The 12026-nt window shown below is 32.9% G+C and overlaps 1 long non-coding RNA gene across 47 annotated transcripts; it reads right to left on the bottom strand.

The window, feature by feature from the left end:
- Positions 1-2895: 2895 nt before the first annotated feature.
- LOC112776154 (uncharacterized) lies at positions 2896-8472 on the bottom strand. Of its 47 annotated transcripts, none has more exons than XR_011877448.1 (16): positions 8126-8472; positions 7738-7870; positions 7141-7237; positions 7044-7073; positions 6829-6957; positions 6650-6741; positions 5940-6010; positions 5755-5833; positions 5563-5610; positions 5368-5453; positions 4814-4888; positions 3877-3955; positions 3709-3794; positions 3460-3623; positions 3254-3329; positions 2896-3139 (listed from the first exon to the last, which is right to left on the bottom strand). It is a non-coding gene; the product is annotated as an uncharacterized lncRNA (long non-coding RNA). The 47 variants fall into 47 exon arrangements; XR_011877468.1 differs by having other exon boundaries at positions 7712-7884; positions 8126-8459; XR_011877469.1 differs by having other exon boundaries at positions 6829-6903; positions 7024-7073; positions 7712-7884; positions 8126-8458.
- Positions 8473-12026: the final 3554 nt, after the last annotated feature.

Genomic DNA, 12026 nt, shown 5'->3' with positions numbered 1-12026 from the left:
GGGTTGAAAATCCACAATAATAATAACCAACATAAACACTCTACAAAAAATAAAAAGATGTCGTATTTTGAAGATGTTTAGCCACTTGGCTTTTACAAAAAGCCAAATGATCAAAGAATCATATACTATAGAAAATAGTATTATTATTTCAACATCATTTGAGTTGTATGTATTCCTAAAACTGTCTTTTGTTGCGTTTTATGAACTTTATGTATTACTTCGATGATACTAGAGCCAAGCCTTTTTATTGTTTTGATTTAATTTTATTATCAAAGTTAATTTCCCATGTATTGTTTTCTTATTTTGACTAGACTTAAATTCTAGGATATTGATGTATCTTGGTCAGAAATTAATGACCATTTCTTAATTTTGTCCAAATTTTCAGTGGGTAGCGTAAGAACTCAGACTTTTAAAAATTAAATAATAAGTTTTTTATAATTTATTATATTTATTTAAAATTATATTTTTAACAATTTTTATATGGTGAATGCTACCTAACCCCCTCTAAAATAACATGTAGGTTACCCTTCATTATGTGTCACATTGTAATTGGTCCTTATCTTAACCATAGTTGGGGCGCCAATGTCATCGCCATCTACCGCCCTCCCACACAACCTCTCTTCCCAGTATAGCCAGCGCCTTTTTTTTTTTTGGCCATGGATCACTTCTTACCCACATAATTAATGGTTAATTTGGTTATTAAATTTTTTTATTAAAAAAATATATCTTTATTTAATTACGTGATACAACATATATTTATATGTAAAATATAATTAAATAATAAAGTACGAATAAATTAAAAATTAAAAGAATAAAAATATTATAAAAAATACTTGTAAGAAAGTTAGATTTTATCATTTTAAACTTGTGTTATTAATTTTAACAATTTATTTTTTTTAAAAATAATTTATGTACGATAAAAAATATTTTTTTTTCTGATTTTAATTATACTTTTAAGTACTCTAAATAGAGTTATTATATTATATTTTACATATGAATATATGTTCTATCATGTAATTAAATAAAGATTTGTTTTAATAAAAAAATTTAATAACCAAACTAAACATTATTTAGGTATGTATTTCATATTTATCTCTTAAATATTTATACAATTTATTTTTTAAACTGTTATATTGGTCTCTTCTCTAATATAATACAAAAAATAAATTTTCATAAAAATAATTTGTTTAATTATTAATTAAATAATAAAGTACTAATAAATTAAAAATTAAAAAATAAAAATACTATAAAAATACGGTAAAAAAGTTGAATTTTATCATTTTAAATTTTTGTTATTAATTTTAATAATATATTTATTTTTTAAATAATATATGTATGATAAAAAAATATGTTTATTTGTTTGGAGTACAAATTTTATTATTATATTTGTATGTTCATGATTTTAATTATACTTTCAAATACTTTGAATAGATTTATTTTATTATATTATATTTTACATATAAATATATGTTTCATCACGTAATTAAATAAAGATATGTTTTTTTAATAAAAAAATTTAATAACCAAATTAACCATTAATTATGTGGGTAAGAAGTGATCCATGGCAAAAAGAGGTGTTGGCTATACTGGGAAGAAGAGAGATTGTGTGGGAGGGCAGTAGATGACGATGACGTTGGCGCCCCAACTATGGTTAAGATAAGGACCAATTACAATGTGACACATAATGAATGGTAACTTACATGTTATTTTAGAGGAGGTTAGGTAGCATTCACCTTTTTATATTAATTAGATAATTTTTGCATTCAAAATTTAAAATTTTAGTAATTAAAAAATGATGAAAATTTAATACGTTTAATTTCAAATATTTAGATTTTTGGCATTATTTTATGAATAAAAAAAAATCAATTTGATTATCTTTAATTTTTATTGAATTAGTATTTATTTAAAAATAATTTATAAATTAATAATTAAATAGTATTTTAAAGATAATTATTTTGTATTTAATTTAATTTTAAATCTATACTCTATCCCTTAATTTTTATTAATATCCTTAAATTTTACTATTATCCTAATTTTATATACAAACCATAATTCCCAAACTTACCTTAACCAAAACCCTAACACACTCTCTTCACTCCAACCGCCGCACCCTCACTCATTTCACACTCACTCCTCTTCACACACACACAAACAGAAAGGAAAGAAAAGAAAAGAAAAGAAAAGAAAAGAACAGGGAGGGAGAGATGCGCTGCGAGGGAGAAGAAGATCGGAGAGGGAGCGAGAGACGACGCAATACAAAAAAACCTGGTTAAAATGGCAGTTTTTTTGGGTATTTACAGCGGTTTGAACCGCCATTATTACCAGAAATGGCGGTTTCAGAAAACGACGTAATTCTGGGCACCATTATAGTTATTACGGCGGTTTTCTGAAAACCGCCACAATTTCCTGGGTTAAAACGGCGGTTTTTAAATAGGTTAAAACGACGGTTCAAACCGCCATTATTTCTAGGGTTAAAATGACGGTTTTTGAATAGGTTAAAACGGCGGTTCGAACCGCCATTATTACCCTGACAGAGTGGTATTTTAGTTAGTTAAAACGGCGGTTCAAACCGTCGTTATTTCTAGGGTTAAAATGGCGGTTTTTGGATAGGTTAAAACGGCAGTTTGAACCGCCATTATTACCCTGACAGAGTGGCGTTTTGGTTGGTTAAAACGGCATTTTTGAACCGCCATTTTTACCCTGATAGTAGCGTTTTGATTAGTTAAAATAGCATTTTTGAACTGCCGTTTTACCCTAATAGTGACATTTTTTATCGTTTAAAAAATAATTTTTACCGTCATATTTATCGCGTTAATTAAATAATTTTGTGATTAAAATTTCACAATAGCAAAAAATCATAATCCATAAATGAAATATTATATAACTCAAATAAAATATTAATATAATATATAATTTTTTATTATTAAAAATCAAAAGTAATAACTCTTATACAAAATCTTGTCTTACTAAACTTACTAAAATACAAACATTACAATAAATACTAATCAGTCAAATCTACCATCTAGTTTTCTAAACTATGTTAATATCTAATAATGTATTTAAATCATCTAATAAGTGCTGTTTTCACCATTTAAACTCATTTTCTTCTCCTTCATGTCCACAGATACTGATTCAACCCCTGCAAAAATAAAATAAAGATAAATAAATAAATAATTACTACAAATTAATTAAATGTTATTTATTAATGCGCTGAATGAAATAAGAGATGCGATGGTAGAATTATTTCAAGTACCTGAAATATTAGAGACAGTTTTCATAGCTTTTTGCTTGGTTTTGTCATTGTGTAAATCCAACTTCAACACAACTTTCTGTTAACACAAATCAATAAAAGATTTTATTAGGACTAATATTAACATATCATACATGAAACGAAATAATTAATAATAAACTAAATACTCATATATACTTTATTTAATGTAGGATAAGCTTCTAACTAACCTTCATTGTTGATTGAGAAATGATCATGAAACAGGTGAATTGAAGCAAAGTGTGAGGAAGATTATATAGTTTGATTTTTATAGAATGATCTAAAGCTCTCATCCAGCATGGACACCAGGCATAATGATTATGCCTTTTTACCTCTATCACTTGCTTTAAAATAACTAGTCACCAAATGAGGAATTAACAATTCATTGTCCAATTTCAATATCAGTAGAGATACTAGAAAAGAACTAACAGTTCAAATACCTATAATCCAAGTAGCAATGAAGATTCTCCAAAGCAGTAATATAATCATCATGAGAAAGACTATTCAAGTAGCTCAGAAAGTGAACCTAGATGGATGTAAAAATCAAGATCAGCAATAACAAAAAATGAAGCCCATAAATAACACAAAAAATAACCTCCTAAGCTTACTCGATGTAGTTCAGGTGCCAACTTTTGTAGCTGTCGTAGAACAATTTTAAACCCATTCAAAGAGACAGCACCTCCATTCCTGCACCTCGTACATTTTTCCACATTTAAAATTAAATAGATAAATAAATCTAGACATTATGAAGTACTTTTCTGTTTCAAAATCTAACCAAAATAAAAATTTCAAGAACAATGTCATGAATTGTGGATCTCAACACAATTAAACTAAGGTCAGAAACATTGGACCATAACCCTATCAACCAATAAGAATTTGTATACCAGTGCATTTTCAAGCAAAGTATAGGTCTGACTATGGTAATTTAGCTGTGAGACGTATCTGTAGTCAGTTGAACTGAGTATGAATTCAAGAAGGTTAAACCAAGCTGTCTTCATAGATGCATGTAACTTGCCTCAATACTTTCGGAAGTTGTCAGTCTTGACCAGATTTTCTCCTTATCAATAACTTGCTGCAGTTGCCTCTGAGCAAGATTCACCCAGAAAATAATCTCTTCTGAGCAAGGCTTGGGTAGTTTACATGAGGTCATTCTTTGATTTCTTTCATACCTCCAAGTCATGCTACCATCATGACTAAACAAAAATAAGGGGAAAAGACACTAATGTATATAGGGTACGGAAGGTTCCAGTAACTAGTATCCAAGTGTAAAAACCAGATGGCAAACAGTGGATATGGGCCTCTGGAATAGGACACCCTCAAGTTCCTAGTTTGAGCTTAAAAACTATACTAATCCAGGAAAGTGGAAAAGCTACATGTTAATTTTACAATTTTTTATCACCCTATTGTTGACATGAGTAGATTGATTTAGGTATGTTTATTAATGAATAGACACAACTTATGCTTAACGCATAAACTGAGCATGATTATACGATTCTGCATGATTTACATAACTTAAAAGAGAACAAACATAGGATAAAACCTTACGAAAGCGTAATCGATATAACAATGCTTTGCAGTAGCCTTCTTCCAGATCAGGATTATTTTGAAGGGGCTCTATATCTGCAACCAAATAGCCCGCAACTCAATTATAATCATAAAGATAAGCCATACCCTTTATTTAGTTTAGGCAACCACACAATCATGTTAAGTTTGATGGTTAAAGGTTCAAAGATAATAACAATAGTACAACACCAGATGTTATGAGCAGCAAATGGAAAATAATTAATAGCGGAATTTCCTATGTTTGAACTCAGAACTTAATGATCACCCATTTAACTACAAAGTTGTACACATTTAAAATATGTAAAATTATTATACTAGAGCATTGAGCTTGCCACAACAGGTATTCAGTACAATTTTAAATAAAAGAATATCACCAATCATCAAGGGTGATAACTTCAAAGTTTAATAATTTCAGCTAGACATAACTATCTAGAGGCACTCCCATTCCCTTCTGCAAAATTATTTGAACTTATGTCACTATTATAATACCTAATTTAACTAAGAGGTAGTTCACTCGTGTTACACTACAAACTTACCTGCATTTCCATGGCCGTTTGCATGCTGGATTGGGCACTTTGAAGGGCTTCCATAGTCCATCTTCATCCTCATCCCAGTCAGCAGGCTACTCAAACAAAATATAAAAAAAAGAAGCAAACTAAGAGCTTTTAGCAAAGCCTTCTATCTAAATAAAGATCTTACTCTTAAATTATAAATATGGTAAGAAAATAAACCTTCTTGGCTTTAGGATCAGGAATTTCAGCTGGGATTGAATCATATCCCTGCAATATCAAGATAATGAGAAGCACACGTCAAAATATGGCAACTAAACTTAAAAAGATTGATCAAAATCTGTGTGCAGCACCTAAAACATTTTGAGAGGTCTTCTATTAGATTCTTTGTTAAAAGCTACTAACATTATGCACCTAAAATAGAGAATCTCGAGCAATTCTCAAACGAAAACCTCTCCATAATGCACCCCATCCTTCCAATGATATAATATCCCTACACCCGCATCAAAACAGAACAGAAGATCCACCATTAAGATATTTAATTTGGTTATATATTAATAAATATAGATTTTTGATATTTAGTTGTTGATAGGAATTACTGGTTAATCTATTTTGGTATGTTCCCCAATGACATGATCACTACTGGAACCTCCTTCAAGCTAGATGATTCCTGTTTCCAAAGAAAAATAACATATTATGGCAATTTCTATACTTATATATAATGAGAATCCATAGAAGTAAATGATTTTTCTCATTCACTAGTGCAACAGAGTGAGTACACTTCATCTAAAATCAAAGTTGTCCTTGAGATTCTACATTCAAATTGTAAACTGAATAATCCTAGCTCTGGTTTACTAAATTCTGCTGGAAGCCATAAATGTTCACCATCTTCTGATGATTCATATATTGAACATTACGACTCAGATGCCAGGATTATGAAATACACAAGAAAATATTCACTAGTTTGCTTTCTTTTTTCTTAGTGAGAAATAAAATAATTAATAGTATAGAATAAAATGTGAATTATAACTATATATTACATTTTAAAGGCATTTACTTTGTGAAATTACATTTTATATATTATTTTAATTATTTATCGATACTATATATATTTAATTGATAACAATGAATAAGAACAACAAAATTAAAAATGAACTTGTAGTCCTTCACGACTTCACCAGCATCAAGATTTAAAATGAACTTGTACAACAATGCCACACATTTTATAATAGTCTAATTCTATCAAATATCGTAACCCCAAAGAAAAGTTAAGCATATAATTTTGCTCTAATGCATGCTATATATGTACCCATTAGTATAAGTCCAATAATATTTGTAGGCTGCTCATAATAAACCGGGACTCTGCTGTGCCACCTCTCCAATATTAGGTTCATCAGCTCCCTGCTCAAATAATTGGTGTTAAATTAGATGAATAAAATATGTACTAAATTAAAAACTAGACTTATCTAAATTTTTAATACAACTTACCTATCAAGTTTGGAATTAATATCAATGGCAAATGTGTCAGATATAGGAGTCATCGCATCGCTAGCTGTCTTCTCACTGAGTTCAAGTGCCCCAGCAATGATGATTGAGTATAATAATATCAATTAATATCTATGCATTGGGAGGAATATATAATGAGTACAGTGATGATAATCACACAGGTAAACTAATAAGTACAGTGATGATTGAGTAAATACTCTTCTTTGCTGTAACTTGTAAGCTCCTCTCTGCACCAAATAATAAATCAATACATTTATTTGAGAAAAACACAGAAAGCTCTACAAGTTCCATTACCTTTTAATGCCAAATCAACATCTTTAACAGAACACAATACAAGCGTTCCAACAACTGCATCCACTGAAGCATTACTTAGTGGTATAGCCTCCCCAACCTAAGTAGACTCAACATTAAAGATAAAGTTCAATTAACAAAAGCAGAACATAAACTAACATAACTAAACAGAATAAAGTATCAACAATTTTAAGGGTGATGATTAGTTTATTCTTGTAGAAAAATGTGGAAAATTTTCTAAATGAATGGATGAAGTAAATTTACACCTTTGATCAAATGATGAGCATATAGCATTAACATTCAGCTCTATAACTATATAGGCCATAATTGACACAAACCTAGAAAGCATTTCCATAAATATATTTCATTCAGCTCTATTAAAACTAAGGGCATTTTAATTTAGAAACAAAACACATTTGTCCTAAGTTCTTTTCTTCCTTTTCAAGTTCAACACAACAAATACATACTCTACATGAAATATTTTTTTTTGAATTTTTGTTTTCTTTGTAATGGATAATAATGCGGAACGAGGAAGCAGGAAAAACAAAAAAGAAAGAAAGAAGACAGTATTTGCCTGCTTCTACAGAGCTGAAGAAGGACCTCATTATTATGTGGATTATGGTTCTGAGTGTCTGTACAATCCAGAGCTTTCCTCTTCACCAAAATCGAAGCTTCAATGCTCGGCCATAGCGGATGTGGACTATGGAGAAGTACACTTGCTACTACTACTCCACTACAATTCAAAATCTAGTGTTGGCATGGATGAGATGAAAAATGAGTTTGTTTGCAATGTTGATCTCAAGAGTGAAGAGGAAAAATTTTCTATTTTTTATTCTAGTCACAATTAGGTGCAAATGCTTGCCAAAAACCTAGGGTTCTTATTTCAATTGCAATAACAGTAACTCAATCATAATCATAATCACATCAATAGCAATCTGAAACCGCAATTACAAGTTTATAATAAGACATAAACCAGGTTCAACCTCACCTCTTCTTATTCTTGCTTTTGCTGTTGATCTTGCTGCACAAACAGTGGAACCACTCGTGATGAATCCTCACAAACAACCTAAAAGAGGCAAGCCGACCTTCCTGATCCAGAACGAAAGGGAGGTGCTGAGATTTTGGCGGAGAAGACACAGGGGATAGCAAGGAGAGGAAGTTGGAGGGGCCGTCACCGGAGGAGATCGCCGCTGGAGAAGCTATCGCTGGAAGAGATGTCATTGGAGAAGATCATCGATGGAGGAGATCGTCAGAGAACGCGAGAGGGAGAGATCGCTGCAGTAGGGTCGTACAGGAGCTTCAACTTTCAACCAAGTGTTTCTGAAAACTAGGGATTTCCAATTTGTCACTTTATATACAAGTGATAACGGCGGTTCAAAACCTCCATAACGACCAAAACCGCTACCAATTTCAAATTTATTAGTGGCAGCGACTAAAATTGCCATAATAACTAAATATTACGGCGGTTCTTCAAAACCACCATAATATAAATGCCATTTTAAACTTCTTTTTTTTGTAGTGACGCCAGCGAGGGGATGCTTCCGTTGCCAAGCCGTCGTCGCGCTCCACCGCTGCTATTAGGCCATCACCGCTGCTGTCGCGAGGAGGAGAGAAGGGAGCATGAGAGAGAACACGACGTAGAGAGAGAGAAATGTGTGACGGAGAAGCAGACGGTTTCATCCTCGACGCTACTACCGTCACCATCAAGGTCTGTCGTTGCTACCGCTGCTAGGGTTTGTTGTGGAAAGCATCGTTATCATCGTAGTGGGTTGTAGCCGCTACCAAGGAGCTCGCATGGGAGAGAGGAGACACCAATGCTACTGCCATGGTCATCAGAAAGTTGCACGGTGTCATTTGGATCGCTGTTCTACTACCGCCGTCACTGCGGACTACGCCTGCGCCTCTGGCTGCTAGACAATGGCATTGACATCGACAGAACTCGCCACTGAACTCGTTGTTACAACATTCTTTGGTTCTTCTCTGAGTACAGTAAGTTTTCTTGTTTCAGAACCTTCGTCGTTCTGTTATAGTTTGTCGAGGATTTTGCGATGTTAATGTCTCAGAGTATAGTTACTATGACTGCATGTGGTGTTCGATGTTTGCTGTTGCCGCAGAAGCGATCAAAAGTCTTGCCGCTGCTGCCGCAGGAGCAGTCAAAAGTGTTGCCGCTACGGTGGGATGGGAGAAAAAGCGATTTTGATGTGTTTTATAGCTTTCGAATTTTGACTATTCGAGTTAAGGACTTTTTCTTAAACTAATTTTACTTTTAAGAATTGTTACAAGTCGATATTAATGCGAAAAATGTATTTTTTGATTTCATAAGTCTTGTGGATTGAATTAAGTTGTCTTGAATATAATTCCTTGCTTGGTTGGTTTATTAATCGATTGAAGATGTTTATTTGGATGTTGCTGAAGTGGTTGCCTGATAATGCTATATTGATTGTGAAATGAAATGTGATGAGTAATTGACGAAATGAGTTAGGTTTTCTCATTGGTTTAAAGTTGTTATGATTATGGTTGGATTGTGGCTATTTCTGTTTATTGAATTGGCATTGTGGTAGGTAATGAAAGCTTGATTTGAATTTGATTTGTTTGTTTTATTGAGAAATGATTTAGTTTTTAACCCATTGTAAGGGATTGAGAAATGATTTGATATTGAAAACGATTTGATATTGAAGATAATTTGATATTTGGAATGGTTTGACATTCGAAAATGGTTGAGAAAGGTTTGAGAAATTGTTTGGATGGGACCTTTGAAAGGTAGCAAAAGTTCGGGTTTTAAAGGAGATGCTGCCAAAATTTTTATGAGAAGTTGGAAGTTTTATTTTGGTTAATTTGATTAAAGAACTATTTTATTTGATTTTGATTTTTACTAAAGAAAAGAGTATGTGTTCATACCCTATCCTTAATAAAAAAGCCAGGCCCAAATCGAGTTAAAAGGCCCAATCCAGTAGATTGGCCTCTACCGCTTGTCCGACCTCGTTTAAGAGGTCAGGTTCGACGTAAGCAGGCACTTAACACCTATCTAACTGAATAACTGCCCCCGTAAATCTCTCTCCCACTTCTAGAAGAGAAATCTCAACAACCCTAAGATAAAGGGATGGTTATCCACCATCAATAGTGGAACTACTCTAACGGTGGTTATTGGCTCATCCCTTATAAGTACAATGACGCTCTCAGGTATACTTAAGTTCCAATATTCTAAACCTGCCCAACCCCTTGCTGACTTAGGCATCGGAGTATCTTGCAAATACCACCCCCACCTATTCAAGCATACAAACAACTCCATAGGCGGTGACGATTGGATTTTTGATGGGCTTAGAATTCACAATTGAAATCTCGTTGTAAAGTATAGCTTCTAAACCAACAATAATCCTTTCATACAAAAAGTTGTTTGTCACTAGTACAAACCCCTAAAATTTATAAACCGAAGTATTGGACCTCAGGTCGTTCTCCCTAGGAATTACAATAAAGTGTCTTGTTATTGGTTGTGAATTATATTTGGGGTTTTTAAGCTTTTGGACAAGAAATATAAATGGCAAAGAAAATAAACTAACAACTAACAAAGCTCTTGGCAAGATATGAGAACTAGAAGTCCTATCCTAGTTATCCTTCTCAATTGTGATGAGAATTGTTCATTGCTACCACTTAGTTAACCCTTACTAAAGAAATGAAAGTCAAGTGGATGAATTGACTTGAGCCACAAGTCCTAGCCAACTCCCAAGGAAAGACTAGCTTTAGTGCACTCCAAACCAATTAGCAATCTCTCCAATTATCAATCAACAAAGGAATTAGATAACTCAAGTGTCACTAATTACTCTACCTAGGCCAAGAGGAACAAAATCTAACTAATAGCTATAAGAGACATTTCATCAAAAACATAGAGTGCAATACAAGTGAACACATAAATTTGCAAGAATTAAAGAGAGATCTAACTACAAAGGCAAGAGGTCCACAATAGAAAACTAAATCAATCATGAAACAACAAAGAACTTACCAATTGCATTGAAGGAGAAATGTAGATCTACAAAAGAGAATTCACAAACTACAAACAAAGGAATTACATTAGAAGAAGAATCCTACAAGTGCAATAGAGGAGAGGAACGAAAATTAGAAGAGAGAATAAGAAGAAATAGATCTAGATCTAAGAACTAATCTAATCCTAATCCTAGAGAGAAGAGAGAGCTTCTCTCTCTAGAAACTAACTACAAAGCTAAACTAAACTAATTGGTAACTAACACATGTTTCCCTCTTCACTCATTGGGTTAAATAGCATCAGAAATGAGTTGGATTGGGCCCACAAGGCTTTAGAATTTGTTGGCCACGTTTTGCTTTAAGTGAACTAGGTGGCAGCAACGGCGCGTGCGTGTACTTTGCGCGTGCGCGCCACCATACGTGTAGCAACTATGGCAAATCTTATATCATTTCGAAGCCCCGGATGTTAGCTTTCCAACCCAACTGGAACCGCATCATTTGGACCTCTGTAGCTCAAGTTATGGTCGTTTAAGTGCAAAGAGGTCGGCTTGACAGCTTTCCGGTTCTTCCATTTCTTCATGAGTTCTCCAACTTTTCATGCTTTCTTTCTTCATTCCCTTGATCCAATCTTTGCCTCCTAAACCTTAAATCAGTTAACAAACATATCAAGGCATCTAATAGAATCAAGGTGAATTAAATTTAGCTATTTTGAGTCCTAAAAAGCATGTTTTCACTCTTAAGCACAATTAAAGGAGAATATACAAAACCATGCTATTTCTTGAATAAATATGGGTAAAAGGTGATAAAATCTCCAAAAATCAATACAAGATAAACCCTACAAATGGGGTTTGTCAGGCGGCTCACAGACGCGAACCAGTCAGAGACCACCTCTTTTCAATGTTTGGGCCACACAT

The sequence above is a fragment of the Arachis hypogaea genome, chromosome 19 (genome assembly GCF_003086295.3).
Source record: "Arachis hypogaea cultivar Tifrunner chromosome 19, arahy.Tifrunner.gnm2.J5K5, whole genome shotgun sequence".
In the NCBI taxonomy this organism is placed as follows: Eukaryota; Viridiplantae; Streptophyta; class Magnoliopsida; order Fabales; family Fabaceae; genus Arachis; species Arachis hypogaea.
Note: the sequence above shows the minus strand (reverse complement) of the source record. Positions and strands in the feature narration are given on the sequence as shown.